Here is a 16397-nt window from a genome sequence, read left to right as displayed (position 1 = left end):
GTTACCCAGCCAGTAAGTAGAACAGGTAAAATTCACACACAACTGTTGGACTGCAGAACCTGAGCTCTACACACTTGCAATGCCAGATTTTTTTTAAAAAATCTTTTGCCAAGTCCTCCCAATATTCTGCATAATGATCTAATAAAGGGACCACTGATTTACCTAGTCGATGGAAGAGACCATTGTCCTGGCTCTGCCACTTGCTTTCAAATCAAGTCTTTTGCAAATTCTTGAAACCCCTAAAGGTAGAAATAATGTTGATTTCACTGTGAAAATAAGCAGGCAACAATTAGGACCATCAACAGTATTATTAATGATTACTTAAAATTACTACTATAATGAGCAAAGTCACATACTAACACACTTTCAGTGCAGGTTGAAATATATGTACACAGCTACTCCTGCTTCACTGTGCTTGCTAAATGAAACTAATTTTTCATTTTAGGTGGATGAGTACTGAGGCTTAGCTGATTGAGCACAGTGCAAATACATCAAGGTCAGGGATGGGATTTCCTTATATGCTAGTTGTTATCCATGGTCAGAGACAGAACTTGGGCTCAATGCCAGCCACTTGCATGGAATGTTCAGGTGAATATAGTGAGTACAGAAAAGCATGACCAACATTCAAATCTAGGAGATGTGCATGAGATTTAAGTGGATAAGAAACCACATAAAATGTCTAAAATAAGCTGGCTATAGAAAAACTCCTTAAAAGCAGCACTTGTGATTTAAAAGACAAGTATCTCAATACATACTTCAAATCAGTTTAGTGAAAGAATCTATAAGTATGGGTATTTGACCTAGGACAGACATGTTATATATTTAATTTAAATAGGTATACTTAACTTGGTAAGTACAAATTTAATTTGTATAAATTTCTTTATGTAAATACTTTTAAATTAAAATACTTTAAAATTGTGTTCAGATGACATATTTTTTATTATCATGTTTTAATAAAGAGTATGTACTTACAGTCCCGAATACTGTTTTACAAAACCCATGTATACTCTAATGTACAGGCTATTAATGGAATTTTTTAGGGCACTCTGTCTATAATGTTTGGCTTTTGTATTTAATTTTCGAATCATTCTACAAGTTAGTTGTGACTCTAGAGGACAGAAATAAAAGAGACGGATAGCCCTAGCTGTTTGGCTCAGTAGATAGAGCGTCGGCCTGTGGACTGAAGGGTCCCGGGTTCAATTCCAGTCAAGGGCACATACCCGGGTTGTGGGCTTGATCCCCAGTGTGGGGCTTGCAGGAGGCAGCCGATCAATGATTCTCTCTCATCATTTATGTTTCTATCTTTCCCTTTCTGAAATCAATAAAAAAATATATATTATAAAAAAAGGAAATAAAGAGACTGATACTTGTAATAACAACCACAGTAAGAATGAACTTTTCATGGATCTGGACATGTAGTTTTAAATTTTTTGTAGAGTGTCTAGAATGTGTCCAAGAGCAAAGTAGTCCTAATTATAGAAACCTAGTCTTGGTTTTTTATACAGAAACATACAGAGAAGAGGGAAAGATGATCTATTAACCAAGAATGACTTAAGAGAAATATACCTTAAAATACATCTACTAAAAAGTCATCTATCTATATATAAAGAGCCAGGGTCCGTAATGTCCAAAACGACCAAACGGACAACCGAACACCGGAAGTCAGTCCAGCAGTCAGTGCTGGGTCACATGGGGGCTGCTGATCAGCCCTGCCTCTCTGATCAGGCCTGGAGATAGGCCTAGAGACACTGACTGGCATAGAAACTAACCAATCAGAACCTAATCTGGGTGAAGTGCAAGGAGCCAATGACTGCCTAGGAGGTGGAGCTTTTGATGCTGATTGGCATAGAAACCAACCAATCAGAACCTAATCTGGGTGGACTGCGAAGGCAGAACCTAAGGTGGGGGCTGAGGGGGGATTTTAAGGGCAACAGCTGTTTGGTATAAGGTGTAAGAAAGCGGTTCAGTTTTTTAATGACCCATTTGGCAACATAGTGCATATGGCTGGCTATCAGTCCAGGTATAGAGATTATGTATTTTTGTCTGCCAAGAGCATCTCCTCCTGCTGTAAAAGGCTTTCCCCCCACTTTAAGCAATCCTATCCTATATAATTTACCTATACTAATAAGAGGGTAATATGCTAATTAGACCGGGTCGACTGGCCATCTTCCGGACGTCCGACTTCCTTCCGGACAAAGCCATGGTGGTGGGGGCCGAGGTAGAGGCAGTTAGGGGTGATCAGGCCGTCAGGGGAGGGCAGTTGGGAGTGAGATCAGGCCTGCAGGGGAGGGCAGTTGGGGGCGAGATCAGACTGGCAGGGGAGAGCAGTTGAGGGTGAGATCAGGCCAGCAGGGGAGGGCTGTTGGGGGCGAGATCAGGCCAGCAAGGGAGGGCAGTTAGGGGCGATCAGGCAGGCAGGCAGAGGGGTTAGGAGCCAGTGGTCCCAGATTGTGAGAGGGATGTTCGACTGCCAGGGATCAGGCCTAAACCGGCAGTCAGACATCCCCCAAGGGGTCCCCGATTAGAGAGGGTGCAGGCTGGGCTGAGGGAACCCTCCCTCCCCCTGTGCATGAATTTCATGCATCGGGCCACTAGTCTGAAGTATAATTGGTTTCCTAACTATGAAGGAGTCTTTGTAGCAGAGAGGGACCTCTTCTATACATTAGCCACTACATAACATTCATGTATTTGTTGTAGTCTGGTTTGTATTTTATGTATTGTTGTCCAAGCCTTAATACCAGATTATGAACTCATTGAGAACAAAGTGTTTTCACCTTTGTATTCATTGTAGTGCCTGCTCTGAGAGTAGTGGGAACTCAAAAACATCAGATGAATTCTTCTGGTTCTTGAATCAGGTAGCATTCCATGGTAAATTAAAAAGGGATTTTAATGGTTTATAAGTAAATCTCTAGTGAGTTTGGTTAGCGTGAATTAATTTCCCAGAGTTTGATTCCCATGGGAACTGATAAAATTATATTTCAGTAGAATGGTACATATATCAGGAGGGTACAGGGGACAAAGTTTCTAATAAATTCCTATAAATGGAACTGCACATTTCTCCAGTGCATATATATGGGATTTTATAATAAGCTAAGCCTCTTATTGCACCACATTCTGTAATTTTTTTTTTTACATCTTATGATATCCAAATAGGAATGGGTATAGATGTCTTCTTATTTTTGCCTTTTTAAAATCAAAGAATAAATAACATAGCTCTCTACCTCTTAAATGATTTTTAAAGTATATAAATATATTAAAGAAAATATAATCTAGAGATTTTAAATATTGAATGATAAATGGACAAAATAATAATTTCATTTACCATTCCCTAAAGGCAGGAGACAGCAAGTTTCATCTTGAAAAATCCCAGTAGATTGGTGATCTGTGGACTGTGGATGTAGTTACAGACTGGTGTTTTGAGTAGGAAGATAATGGTTTTTAATTAGTTCATCACTGAAGTTTCATCCTGAAAGGAAAGAAATGAACTTAGAGCCAATGTTAACAGGTGATAATTAAATGATGGGTTCTGAATGCTTAATGTCGTAGACCTAGACTAAGGCAAAATGAGGCAACTGAAGACCATTAACTTTAATAATTGGAGTCAGTATCTCTCTTAAGTAGGATTTTATAGCACATTAGCAATGGTTGATTAGTATTAAATCAGAAAATAAACTTGTTTTCTTACTAAAGCATGTTTTACTAATTCAACTTCATAACTATACATTTAAATGTGCAGAATAATTTAAGTGAATACAAATATAATATAAATAAAATATATAAATATAAATAAAGAGATAAATGTAAAATATAAAATCTTAAGTCAACCACTGTTTCTAAACATCATTTGCTTTCTGCATTTGACTGAGTTAAAAACCAATGTTCCAAATGAAGCCCATGATGGTTGGTTATAATACAATTTGGTTTAATTATAAAGAACTGGGAGGCCAAGGAAGCGGGAGGTAGAGGTGTATGGAGGTGGGCAAAGGGCGGGGGGGGGGGGGGGAGAGGGGCACCTGCAATACTGTCAAAATGAAAAGTTTTTAATAAAAAAAAAAACAAAAAACTGTCACCCTGGTCAATGGGGCTCAATTTGTTGAGTGTTGTCCCATGCACCAAGAGGTCACCAGTTTGATTCCAGATCAGGGCACATGCCCAGGTTGCGGGCTCAATGGGGCATGCAGGAGACAACTGATCTATATTTCTCTCTCATTGGTATTTCTCTCCCTCTCCCTCCCTCTCCCTTCCTCTCCCCTTCCCTATCCCTTCTCTCTTCCCTTCCCCCTCTTCCTTCCTCACTCTCCTCCCCCTCTCCCTCCCCCTCCCTCTTCCTTGCTCTCTCTCCTAAATCAGTAAAAACATATTTTTAAAAAAGAACTTGGAACAAATAAAATTTAAACATTTTATAAAAATCCCTAATTGAAATGTTCAAGTATTCTATTATAAAGATTTTATGCCATTATGTCACATTGATTGTGTGAGTGATGAAATTGTATTTTGTAGAAATTGTATCATAGTAATGATAATCCTCTTTCCAAAGAGTCTTTGTTTTGAAGAACATGTAATGAACATTTGCCTTTATGATATTTTTAAACATCAGTGCTACAACATTACTTTGAAATACTTACTATTTAAAATGTTTTATGTTTATATTTTGGGATTTTGTTAATCAGTCTCTACCCCCCCTCCCCCAGACAGGTCTATTTTTGTTATAATTACACTGACCATATAATTTAGCATTCAAACATTTGGAGAGTGAAAGGGGATACTGTTACTAAAAATAAATATACCAGGAAAATAGTTGTAAACCAGGATGTATATCATCCTAATAGAATAGTAGACTACTATAATGTTATAGTATAATACTTGGGTTATTATACTCCCTAACCACCAGAGCAATTCATCTCTGGAGAAATGCTTTCAGAATCCCTACTTGGATAACAAGAATGCATGTCCCCTTCCTGCTACATACAGTGAGACCTGCCTCTCCTTCAACTCCAAGCCACCGGAGGTGTTTTTGCTATTGTTTTTACTTTGGTGTCTTCAGCACCTCGCAGGGTGCCCAGCATGTGAAGATGAAACTAGTGGACTCTCGGACTCCACACTAGGAGAAGAGTATACTGGAGTTTTACAGACCAGTGGTTAGAAATGAAGAGAATTAGGGGCTGAGGAGCAGGGAAGCTGGGCTCTTTTTCCTGTTTAAACTCCACAGGAGCATGTCTCAATATTCCTGTTCTTACAGGTTTGCCATAATTTGAGTCAGCCCTCCTTTCCTTTCCATTTCCACCAATCTGGTGTTTTACTCAGTACCCACTCAGAGAATGACTAAGACCATTAAGAGTAGTGATTCTTTAAGTTTACCAGGATTCCGTAGGTTGCAGCGGGGAGGAGAGGGAATAGATCTGAGGTTTAGGCACCCTCTTCAGTTCACCCATTTTTCCCTATCCTGCTGTGTTTTGAAATGGAAGGGCTCCGCCCTAGCCAGTTTGGCTCAGTGGATAGAGCATTGGCCCTCAGATTGAAAGGTCCCAGGTTCAGTTCTGGTCAAGGGCATGTACCTAAGTTGTGATCATGGGCAGGAGGCAGCTGTTCCTCTCTCATCGATATTTCTCTCTATTCCCTCTCCCTTCCTCTCTAAAAATCAATAACAACATTAAGAAAAAGAAATAGAAGGGCTCAACATTTTTAAGATTATGGGACCAAGAAAGGTGGGAGGGGGAGGGGGCTGTTGGGAAAGTAGTAGTGGATGTGATCCCAGGCCAGAATAGATTTTATAATTTTAATCTGAGGGAGGGCAAGGAAGTGCTGTAGTGAGATGCCTCTGTCCATGGCTAGCTGAAGGTAGAACAGTCACAGAATAACATACAACATATAGACTTACATATTTTAAACAGGGCTATTATCTTTTCAGAAAAATAACGGCATGAGTAGGCTTACTCTGTTTTTTCTTTTGTTCCAGTGATTTTCACAGCAATGCTTCTGAACGATCCTTGTAGCTTCACATTATCTGTAAATGTGCTTTTATTGTGTGCTTATCTGCACTACAGTCTTTCAAAGTACAGACCCCATGGTGCATGCATGGTCTTTAAAATGGAGAATCCATGTAAAGAAGTTAAATGAGGAAAAAATTTCAAAACTGAGTACAAGCAGCAAGGTTAAATTGAGTGCTGTTAACCCCCTACTGACACCAACGAATAGTGCAGAAGCAGCTCAGTAGTCTGAAACCGAGGTTACTGCTGGGGAATTTCAGCTCAGGGCAGTTATAAATGAAACATATTGGCTAGTTTTTCCTCCTAGGTTATTACTTTAAAGGACATTTTAAAATTAACATCAAAGATGATACTAAGTGTATGTCAAATAGAAATAATAAAAAGTAAAACAACATATTAGTCTGAAGCACCCATTAGAAGTGTTTTTCGTCTTTAAAAATTAAGATATAATTTACATACATCAAAATTTATAAATATTGTTTTATTGATACATTACACAGCTCAATGACTTTTAATATAGGGATAAACCCATGTAATCAGCATTCTGCTCAAAGTACTGAGCATTATCACCACCCCAGAAAGTTCCTTTATGCCTCTCAAAACCATGTCTGTTATTATTCAGAAGTTTTGTTTCTCTACTTATTCTCAGTTCACCTCCAATTCTTTATAAACTATCATATCGGTTTCAAAATTACAGGCTTGTTGATTGCTTCTCACTGCCCTCTCTTTCCAATATATTTTCAAGAGCAATTCTCTTCTGCTTTTGGCCTTATTCCTCGTATCTCATTAAATGGAAAGCAGCTCTTATTTTGTGGATAAGTAAATAATTAAATAACAATGATATAGTTGCCTTGACAGAAAACTTGCTACTTTGAGAATATATATAATTAAGAAACTACAAGGAACCAGTTAATGACATTGAATGAAAAATGTAAAATATTTCTAATGCTGTATGTAGTGTACAGGTATTTAAGAACTCAAAAAATCCATGAAAAATATGTTCATAACTGGTTGTAGATTTCATTATGTATAAAAAAATGCTAGTCACGCTCTAATCAGTAGTCCATCTTTTTAAAAAAGCTTTTAAATTTTAATTTAGATGCTGACTTCCTTAACTATTTCCTTGTGTCTCTTCTGGCTGTGGGGTGGCTCAGAGGAATCTGTTTTGTTAACACTAACAATTAGTTGTCTCATGCCCAGTGTGTAAGGCAGTGGAACATGCTCATGGGTCTGCCCATTCTTGGAGGTGCCTGCTTCAAATTCATTAACACCAGCAGCAACAATCCTGGACAGCACAGTCAGCCCGAGATGTGCCTATAATCATGTTTTTTATAGTTTCTGTAACAATGATGACCTCATAATTTTCACAGGGAAATATCAGTGGTCTTGAATTTTTACAGAGAGGTATCAGTGATTATACCGTACTCACATTTCACTTTCAGTGTATCCAAGATCCAGGCATATGTGAAGTAGCCCTTTCTCATCTGAGCAGCCTCTTCAAGTTGTTGATGGTTCTTTGGTTGATTCCACCTTATTTATAGATCAGATGGCCAGTAGTGGTATACTTTCCCAGATCTATGTGTCCTATTAAGATGTGTTGATATGAGTCTTTTCCCCTTCCCATTTTGGCTTAGATTTAGTGGAGGTTTTCATGATACTATGTTCTGGCAATAAACCTGTTGCAGAGAAGCAAGAGGATTAAAAAAAGATTATATAAAATTAACCTAAAATTGATCTAAAATTCCCAGTGTAGAAGCTTGGTTTAGGGATTAGGAACCTATGTAATTATGAATATACCTGCAATTACACTTAGCAGGTTTGGTAGTTTTGAGACGTGCTGAGTGAGAAATAGCAATAGAGCAAGTCTCTGGAGACATGTGCCAAAAATATGATGATATGTATGTGAAACAATAATTTGCAAAAAACTGGCAGCTTTAAAAAGTGTAATCTCATTTTTCTTAGGAGAGACTATAAGAAATCAAAAGGTCTAAGCCTGAAAGACATCTCAGTGGCTCTGCATAAGAAATGTATCATTATTTAATTATAAATGCTAGAGGACAACAGTAAAAAACAAACAAAAAGTAACTAAGGCAATAAAAGCAATAACTTCTGACTTTTACTGATCTTAAGAGGCATTTTTTCAGGAAGGCTATCATTCTTGGGACCACAGAGTTCTGTGTACCTGACTAACGGGCTAATTTTAGACTCCTTCTTCCTAAACTGTTTGATGTTGAAGAGATTTTTGTTTTAACAGTACAAACACCATCTTTGACTAAGGGCCATAATCAAAGCTGCTCCTGGAATGAGAAATGAAATTTTCAAACAACTGCAAATTCACCACAGGATGAATCAAGACTAATATCTGAAATTCCAGATACTACAGTGATAAAACACTATAAAATATCTATATATCCTCCAACTCATGCATGTATCAAAGCTGAATTGTGAATTCTAGAGTAATGGGTTGTAGAAAAATACACACAGTAAAATAGATACAATTTTATTTACAATCACAGTTTTCCATTAAATAGACATTTGGAAATGGTGCATCTTTCTCTTTGAAAATAATAATGAGCTGTTAGAATTGGATGTACTTCATGATGTCAAACAATTTTTTTAAAACAGTACTATATTTTCTGAGGTTTGTTTTAAAAATCTCATTTCATTAATTCTACATCTTCCATTTCATTTTGACTCTTGAATCTGTGGAAGCAAGGTTATGTATGTATTTATGGAATAGCCTATCTAATAAAATGGTAATATGCAAATTAACCATCACTCCGTGACAAAGATGGTGGCATCCATAGCCACAAGATGGCAGCACCCAGTCCTCTCAGCCCCACCAGAGTCCCCCAGTCCCGGGGAGGCAGCCGCTAAGAGCGGGCAGCATGAGCGGCCTGTCAGAATGCTTGCTTCATTGCCATAGCGACGAGGCAAGCATTCCGCGCCCAGCTGTGGATGTGCCTCTGGCCAGGCTGGGGCATGGATGGGCTTCTGGGCCATGGAGAGCCTCTGGGCAGTGGGCGCGGAGCAGCCAGGCCCCGCAGAGAGCTACTGGCGCACAGATTTGTGCGCAGGGCTACTAGTCTCTCAACAAACAAGAGGAAGAAACATTTTTACAATAATCTTAATAGCTAATGTGTAGAAACCTAGAAATGTATATGTACAGCTATGTGGCCTAAGCAAATTTTTATGAATTTTATAAGTATAAAAGTTGGTTTTAAAGTATATACACACAAAACATATTTTAATTTATAAGAGAAAACTTTTTAAATTTTCTTTTTCAATTACAGTTGATATTCAGTATTGTTTTATATCAGTTTCAGGTGTACAGCATAGTAGTTAGATAATCATATACTTTACAAAGTGTTCCCCCATATTATTTCCAGTGTCCACCTGGCGCCATACATAGTTATTACACCTACTTTACCTGAAACTGGGAAGCTCCCCGTGATTCTGAAGCTGGTCCTGGTAGGTCTCTCCCATAATCTTCCTTTGTCAGGAAGATTTCATTATTCTTTCTTCCTTGTTCGTGCATTCTAGAGTAATGGGTTGTAGAAAAATATACACTGTAAAATAGATACAGTTTTATTGGCAATCATAGATTGTGTTCTAGTAGTATTTAGAACACAACCAATAAAATACTGTATTAAATATGAATTATTTGCTTATATTTGCACCATTACAAAGCAAACTCTTTGAGGACAAAAAAAACCCACGTATTTTATTCATCTTTGTATCTACAGCATTCAGCATACATAGGTCTGGCACACAGTAGAAATGCAATTTATCTTTGTCACATAAAGGAAGGAAGGAGGTGGGGAGGAAGGACTCAGACATTTTTTTAACATTTACAACTTTTTTTTAATAGAAAGCTCTCTACATCACACCACTCTTTTTTTTTTTCTTCTTCTTACTCTACAGAGTGAACTACACATGGTTGTTAAACTTTTTTGAACAACTAAGGGTCATAGTTTGGAACATTAATCACCACTGTGTACTATAATAATAATGCCTTTACAAATAAAAATGCTTAAGTTGATCTTCCCAAGAATTTATTACTGTGGGGCTTATCCAGCTGGGGGTACCTCTTCTAATCTGCAGGAAGAACTGAAGGTTGGTAATAAAAACCAATTAAACAAGCAGGGTAAGTGACCTTAACACTGTAAGTGACCTGAACACTGAGAACAGTCCTGGACCCAAGTGGGGGCCCTGGCTTTGTGGCAGCTCAGAGGTCTTCTCCATATTCCTAAGTAACAGGGACTTGTTCTTACGTTCAGATTTTAGAAAGCTAGTTCATATTTAACTTCCTTATTTATGCATCATAAATGTTCCCCTCTAAGTAGAGAATCACCCAGGTACACAGTGTATATATGTAGTGACAAATAAACTTTTTTTGTGTGTTGATGTTTGTTACACAGCATAACTTAGCCTATCTTGAGTGATAATAGAGATGTAGTTTGTTTTTCTGCTAAGGGTTAGTTCCCAAAGCTATTTGAAGTTTATATGCGGTTTTCTGAAAGCAGAGAATAATCCTGGGCAAAATTTTAAAGATCAAAAGATACTGATGAGGTGTAGAGAAGCACTTTTTAAAACAAAGATGATACAGACTGTGGAATCTCAGAGGGAAGGCGGAGGGGGGTCAGGTGGGTGGGAGGAGATCAACCAAAGAACTTGTATGCATATATGCATAACCCATGGACACAGACAGTAGGATGGTGAAGGCCTGGGGTAGGGGTGGGGGTGGACTAGAAGGGGTCTATGGGAGGGGAGGGGGATATATGTAATACTTTCAACAATAAAGATTAAAAATAAATAAATCAATGTAAAAAAACAAAGATGAGGTGAAATCAAGCAATACACTTGAGTATAAGAAAAGATAATCAACAAAGGTAAATTCTGGAGAAGAGTTTTCAGGGAACATATGAAGGAGAAGCATTTATCTGCTGTTAGTGTCAGAATATACCACCATAGGCTGACATCAAGATGTAGCCTTAGTCCTAACCTCACTTCCCTTTTTCACTTACCTATCAGCGCCTAACTGCAGGATGAGCCTGTGCAACTCTGGCCATTTGCTTTTGGACAAGAATGAAATACTTGTCTACTTCCCAACCAAGATTTATTTGTTACCCAGTGACTCTTTCTTGCTTTGTAGGTGCCTGTCTGCGTTAAACTCTTGATTATCTGATTATACTGGGTGTATACCATCCTGTTTCCTGACCCTCTTCCTAGTTTCTGACTCATCAGTTTCCCCTGGTGGTCCAGACAGTCCAGAGGCTACCTCTGCTACTCATATACTCAGAACTGACAACTTCATGTGTAAAATAAAAACTTTAAGACATGGCAGAATATCTAACAAAATTCAGAAAATCTTAAATCATTTACATGAAAGCTAACTTTTACTTAATGTGGTTATAGAGGAATTTTACACACTGCATACATACACTGCTTTATGTGGTCAGTAAACAGAGACATGAATGATAGCATGGCATTTTGTGTTCTTTAAGGGTAATGCTGTAAAAAAAAAAAAAAGGAGGAGTCAAAGTTTTATTCAAGCCATATAGGTTATGTAGATCAAGAATTTTAATTTCTATGGGACTGTGAATTTTAACTGGCCAATCCCCAATCTAGGGTGTTCAAAAAAAAAGTTACTTTATTTTTTAAACTGATCGCTTTCTAGTTACAGGCTGCTATTTCAAATCATGGTATAAAAATACTCAACCGTATTTTTTAAAAAGGTATCTCAGTATTGTCTCATTTAAAACACTTTATTTTGACGAATTATTCGGTATATAAAAATTTCTCTTTTCTCTAGGGTTCTCCCCTCTCTCGTAATCAAGTTGGCATTGAAGTGCAGGGGGGAGTACCGCTCCTCTTGCTGTCCTTCTGGGGAGGTGTTTCATGGTCTTGACTTCCTGGCCTCCGGGCTTGTCCGCACTACATCCACTTGGTCAGTAGGAGAGCTGTGCCAGGAGTTGCAGAGGTGTGTGGTTCTCTCTGTCCACAGAAATCTGCACTCAGCTGCATTCTCACTGTTGAAACCGAGTGAGTTTTAGTCCTCCAGTCTCCTCAGCGCTTCCAAACTCTTAAGGGGCACCTTGAACTCTTGGTTACTTTCTCCGCACTATCCTGAACTGAGTGGAACCCTGCAAAACTGCCACGATGGACCCAACACTTTGTTCCAAACAGGAGTTTCTGAAAGGCTTGTTGGTTTTGCATGCTATTCCCCCAGAGATGCCAGGTACTAGCCTGAAAGCTTAGGAATTACGCGTTAGCTTTTCTGAGGGTTCTATCTTATTTCACCTCTAGTGTGAAAACCAGGGAGGATGAGGGGAACTTGATCTCTTCTCAGGACCCAGGCAGCCTCCTCACCTTAGGCTCATCCACCTCTTATAACCTAAAAGAAATGGGATTTACTTTGCAAGGAGTCTGGAATTATTCGTCTCACTATGATTATAATATAGTTAATCCTCCTCATTTGTTTTTTTCTTATGTAAAACCGCAGCTTTGGAAGTTCTCAGAAAATCTTTTAACCACTTGAAAGTCTGGTTTACAAGTTTTAGACTTAAAAATAATCTACTTTCAAACTTGACGTTAAGCTTCCTTGTTCTAGGTGGTGTCCCTTGCAATAAGTTTCAGCCTCATTCCTGAATTAAGAATAGTCTTAAGAGGGGGTGGGGTGAAGAGGCTTGGCGAAGCGGGGAGGGGAATGGGGGATGTCTGTAATACTATCAACAATAAAAAATGTATTAAAAATACAGAAAAAGAGTAGTACTAATGGCAGGAGGGGGTGGGGTTGGCAGTGAAGTAAAGAGAGAGGAATAGCATGATTAAAAAAAGAAAAGGGCACTGTATAACATTTAAGAAGCTACTATATTATTATTAATACTAATTGATCACCAGAGAATAGTACCACTTCAAGGGAGAGGAGTCTCTGATTGCAGTCCTTTAGTACCCCACACAGTACCCAACAGTGGGCTCATATGTAGCTTAATTTTCTCCTTCAGAAAGCAGGTCTAATTAGAAGTTTTTATGAATGAAACAAGCTTTCCAAAATATGATCCTATATAATAAAAGGCTATATGCAAATCAACCGAACGGCGGAACAAACAGTCACTATGACGCGCACTGACCACCAGGGGGAAGACACTCAATGCAGGAGCTGCCCCCTGGTGATCAGTGCACTCCCACAGGGAGAGCGCCGCTCAACCAGAAGCCAGGCTCACGGCTGGTGAGTGCAGCGGTGGTGGCAGGAGTCTCTCCCACCTCCGTGGCAGCACTAAGGATGTCCAACTAACGGCTCAGTCAGACTGTCCATCAGTCAGACATCCCCCGAGGGCTTCTGGACTGTGAGAGGGCGCAGGCTGGCCTGAGGGACCCCTCCTGAGTGCACGAATTTTGTGCACTGGGCCTCTAGTAAGGAAATAATAGTGTTTTCTCCATAATTGTTCTTGACTCTATGATGAGTAAAAAAGTAAAAGATGCTGGAAACATGAAAAACTTCCATATTTTCCTAGTGTTGTGAATAAAATGTTATTGATGCTAAAGAAAAACATCACCAAATACAGTTTAAGGTTAGTATTTATACAAGAGAACATCTTGCTAATTAATATGCAGTCTTTAGTGAAATAGTGAATACCTTTTTAAGGGTGTGTACACATACAGCTAAATCTTCACTAGTAATCAGTCATTTCTCAACTAGTGGACAGCTTGCAGATCTTTGACAGCTAAATACATTTTGCTGAAAGGTGTGTCTTGATAGTTGGGAAAATGTCATTTTCAACCTGTATGTGATGATAGTATCTGAAATGAAAATCTGGACCAATTAGGTTAACTAAAAGTGAAAAGTATTAATCTTTTGCTATTCTAGGATATTAACTCAGTTGAAGGCATTTAACAAATGTAGGACAGATTTTCACGTAGCTGAGTACTGCATTTTTCCACGTATAAGACGCTGTGTGTTTTTTTTCTAAAATCATAACTGAAAATCGAGGAGCATCTTATACATGAAAGTCAGCCCAGGAGGAAGCTGCGTGGGTGCATAGCTGCCCATACCTTGTCAAACAGGCTTCCTCCAATCACGAGCTTATTGTTACTGAGAGTCAGCTGATACCGTAATTGGAGATGGAGGTGGAGAATGCACAGATGCAACAGGGACCAGAGCGTTCTGAGCCCTTAAAGATGTCAAAAAATAAAAAGATAAATACCGGCAAATGATTGTCTTACTCTGCAAAATTCAAACTGAATGTAATCAGCTATGCAAAAGAGCATGGAAATAGAGCTGCAGAGAGACAATTTGGACCTCCTCCCACTGAGTGTATGATCAGACAATGGAGAAAACAGGAAGAACAACTCCAAGATGCCAAAAAAGAAGGCCTAAAGAGGAAAACCAGCAAAATGTTTAAAATAATTGATTTCTTAATTTTGGGTTGGAAAAGGGGTTGGGGGGGTTGTCTTATACATGAGGGTGTCTTATACACGAAAAATACGGTATTTTAATCAAAAAAATATTTTTCTATGTCTAATAAATAAGACAACTTTTGTTGAAACTTAACAGGCTGCCAGTTTTCTCTCACTATTAATTATTAGCTTTAAAAGAAACACATTGTTAGAAAATACCTTTTAAGGAAAGGGAAACCCAGAGGCTTAAAAATCACAAGGGAGTGAAATGTGTTCCAATAGAACAACATATGAATCACACAGAACTTTTTCTGTTATAGTACTGTGATCAATTAGTCAGCAATGGCTGAGACCTGATTAGTTGCTTCAGGGTGCTGTTGGTGAGATATTTTTCTTCCTCCTTGGTATTCTAATGTCAGTTTATCACTTTCCTACCCAAACAATGCCTGAGACTCTACTAACCTTAAATACAGAGTTGAAAAGAATGAAAAATTATTTTAGTAATCAAAATGAGAATATCTGTATCTTGTTTATATACTTATCAAACATACAGCAGCAATTGCTCAAAAATGGATTGTGAAGAATGTCTTATAAAGGTAATTTAATGCTTAACATGACAATAAACAAAAAATTTATCAATCTAGTGGCTTTTAATTTTTGATGTCTGTAATTATAATTTTTTAATTTCAGTGCATTATTCTTCCTATACCCATTTTCTTCTATGACTTAATTTTGTGAGTAGTTAAGATGGAATTCAAGTTCATTTGCAGTTACATAATGACAAAAATATGTTGTTTTTGTGATGATTATTGTGATAAAACTCTGAAGAATGTTTTATCATGTTATTTTTTCAGCTATTTATAGTAAATGATAGGTAACAGAATGGTAAAGACAAACAATGTATTGAATTTACTGTGCTAAGAGCTGGTACACTCGGTAAAATTTTTTAATAGTTTAATCCAAGGTATCCAGAGGATGAACAATTCCCAGTCATCAAAAGTGCACTGACCTAATCCTTCCTAGTGTATAGCTATAATATTCAATTTTCTATTTGCTACAGCCACAGTTATACTCAATTTACAAAGGTCAGTTGCACTTGTAGGCAGGTAGTCTCCAAATTCAAATTAATCACAGTTGATTAATCTCCATTCAGAGGTAGAACTAGACCTGTGCAAATGGGTGCAGCTGTACTGAAACACACACACACACACACACACACACACACACCCTCAGAGGTAGAACTAGACCTGTGCAAATGGGTGCAGCTGTACTGAAACACACACACACACACACACACACACACACACACACACACACACACACACACACCTCTGTTTAAGGGCAAAGCTTTTCTTCTTCTCTACCAGTATCTCATGGGAATGTGTCCACCATTCAAGATTACAGACTTCGGGGAGGATCTATAGTTGAATTCAGAACAAAGATACCTTACATATGCAATGTTTCGAAACTTTTTCCTTTTCAAAATTTATTTTCTCAATTAATTTATTCTCTCATTCCTCAAACATTTACTGATGATTTAAGTGCTAGATGCTAGGTTTGCAAAATTTAATATTACAGTCTCCACCCTCAACGAAGCTCAGTCCAGACAAATTATTGCAGAACAATGTAGTAAGTTTACAAGACAAAAGAGAATTATTTTTTTCCTTAAAGAGGTATCTTTGAAAAAATATTTTTTAAATATGCTTAAATCACTTTTTAATAATTTGCTTAGGATCCTGCTGTGAAGACTATCTCCAATAAAGTGTGTATAGGTAGTTCTTTGCATTTCTTTACACTTTATCACTTAACTCACCCCATGCTATCTCATTAACATCCATATTTTAATTCTTGATTCTTCATCCATTCATTCATTTCTCTTAGCGGAATCTGCAGGAAAGCAAGAGAGACAGTGCGAAGTGATTATAGCAGTGGAGGTGATTATGCTCATTTATACTTATATTAAGACAAACAAAAAGAGCTCTAAGGCATTAACTTGCTTCATAAAATCTG

The 16397-nt window shown here is 38.0% G+C and overlaps 1 protein-coding gene and 1 long non-coding RNA gene across 5 annotated transcripts in view; one reads left to right on the top strand and one right to left on the bottom strand.

Moving 5' to 3' along the window:
- The window catches only part of LOC114227466 (uncharacterized), a 54560-nt gene extending 46943 nt beyond the window's left edge, over nucleotides 1-7617 (bottom strand). The window contains exons 1-3 of the long non-coding RNA XR_003613520.2: nucleotides 7417-7617; nucleotides 3323-3466; nucleotides 163-266 (exon numbers count right to left, since the gene is read on the bottom strand). This is a non-coding gene — a long non-coding RNA (uncharacterized LOC114227466). The remainder of the gene's footprint in view (nucleotides 1-162; nucleotides 267-3322; nucleotides 3467-7416) is intronic.
- LOC103296938 (ubiquitin-conjugating enzyme E2 E2) overlaps nucleotides 1-16397 on the top strand; it is a 257521-nt gene that overhangs the window by 97379 nt on the left and 143745 nt on the right. The window lies entirely within an intron of this gene.

This window comes from Eptesicus fuscus, chromosome 18 (assembly GCF_027574615.1).
Source record: "Eptesicus fuscus isolate TK198812 chromosome 18, DD_ASM_mEF_20220401, whole genome shotgun sequence".
NCBI lineage: Eukaryota > Metazoa > Chordata > Mammalia > Chiroptera > Vespertilionidae > Eptesicus > Eptesicus fuscus.
This window is presented reverse-complemented; position numbering and strand designations above follow the sequence as displayed.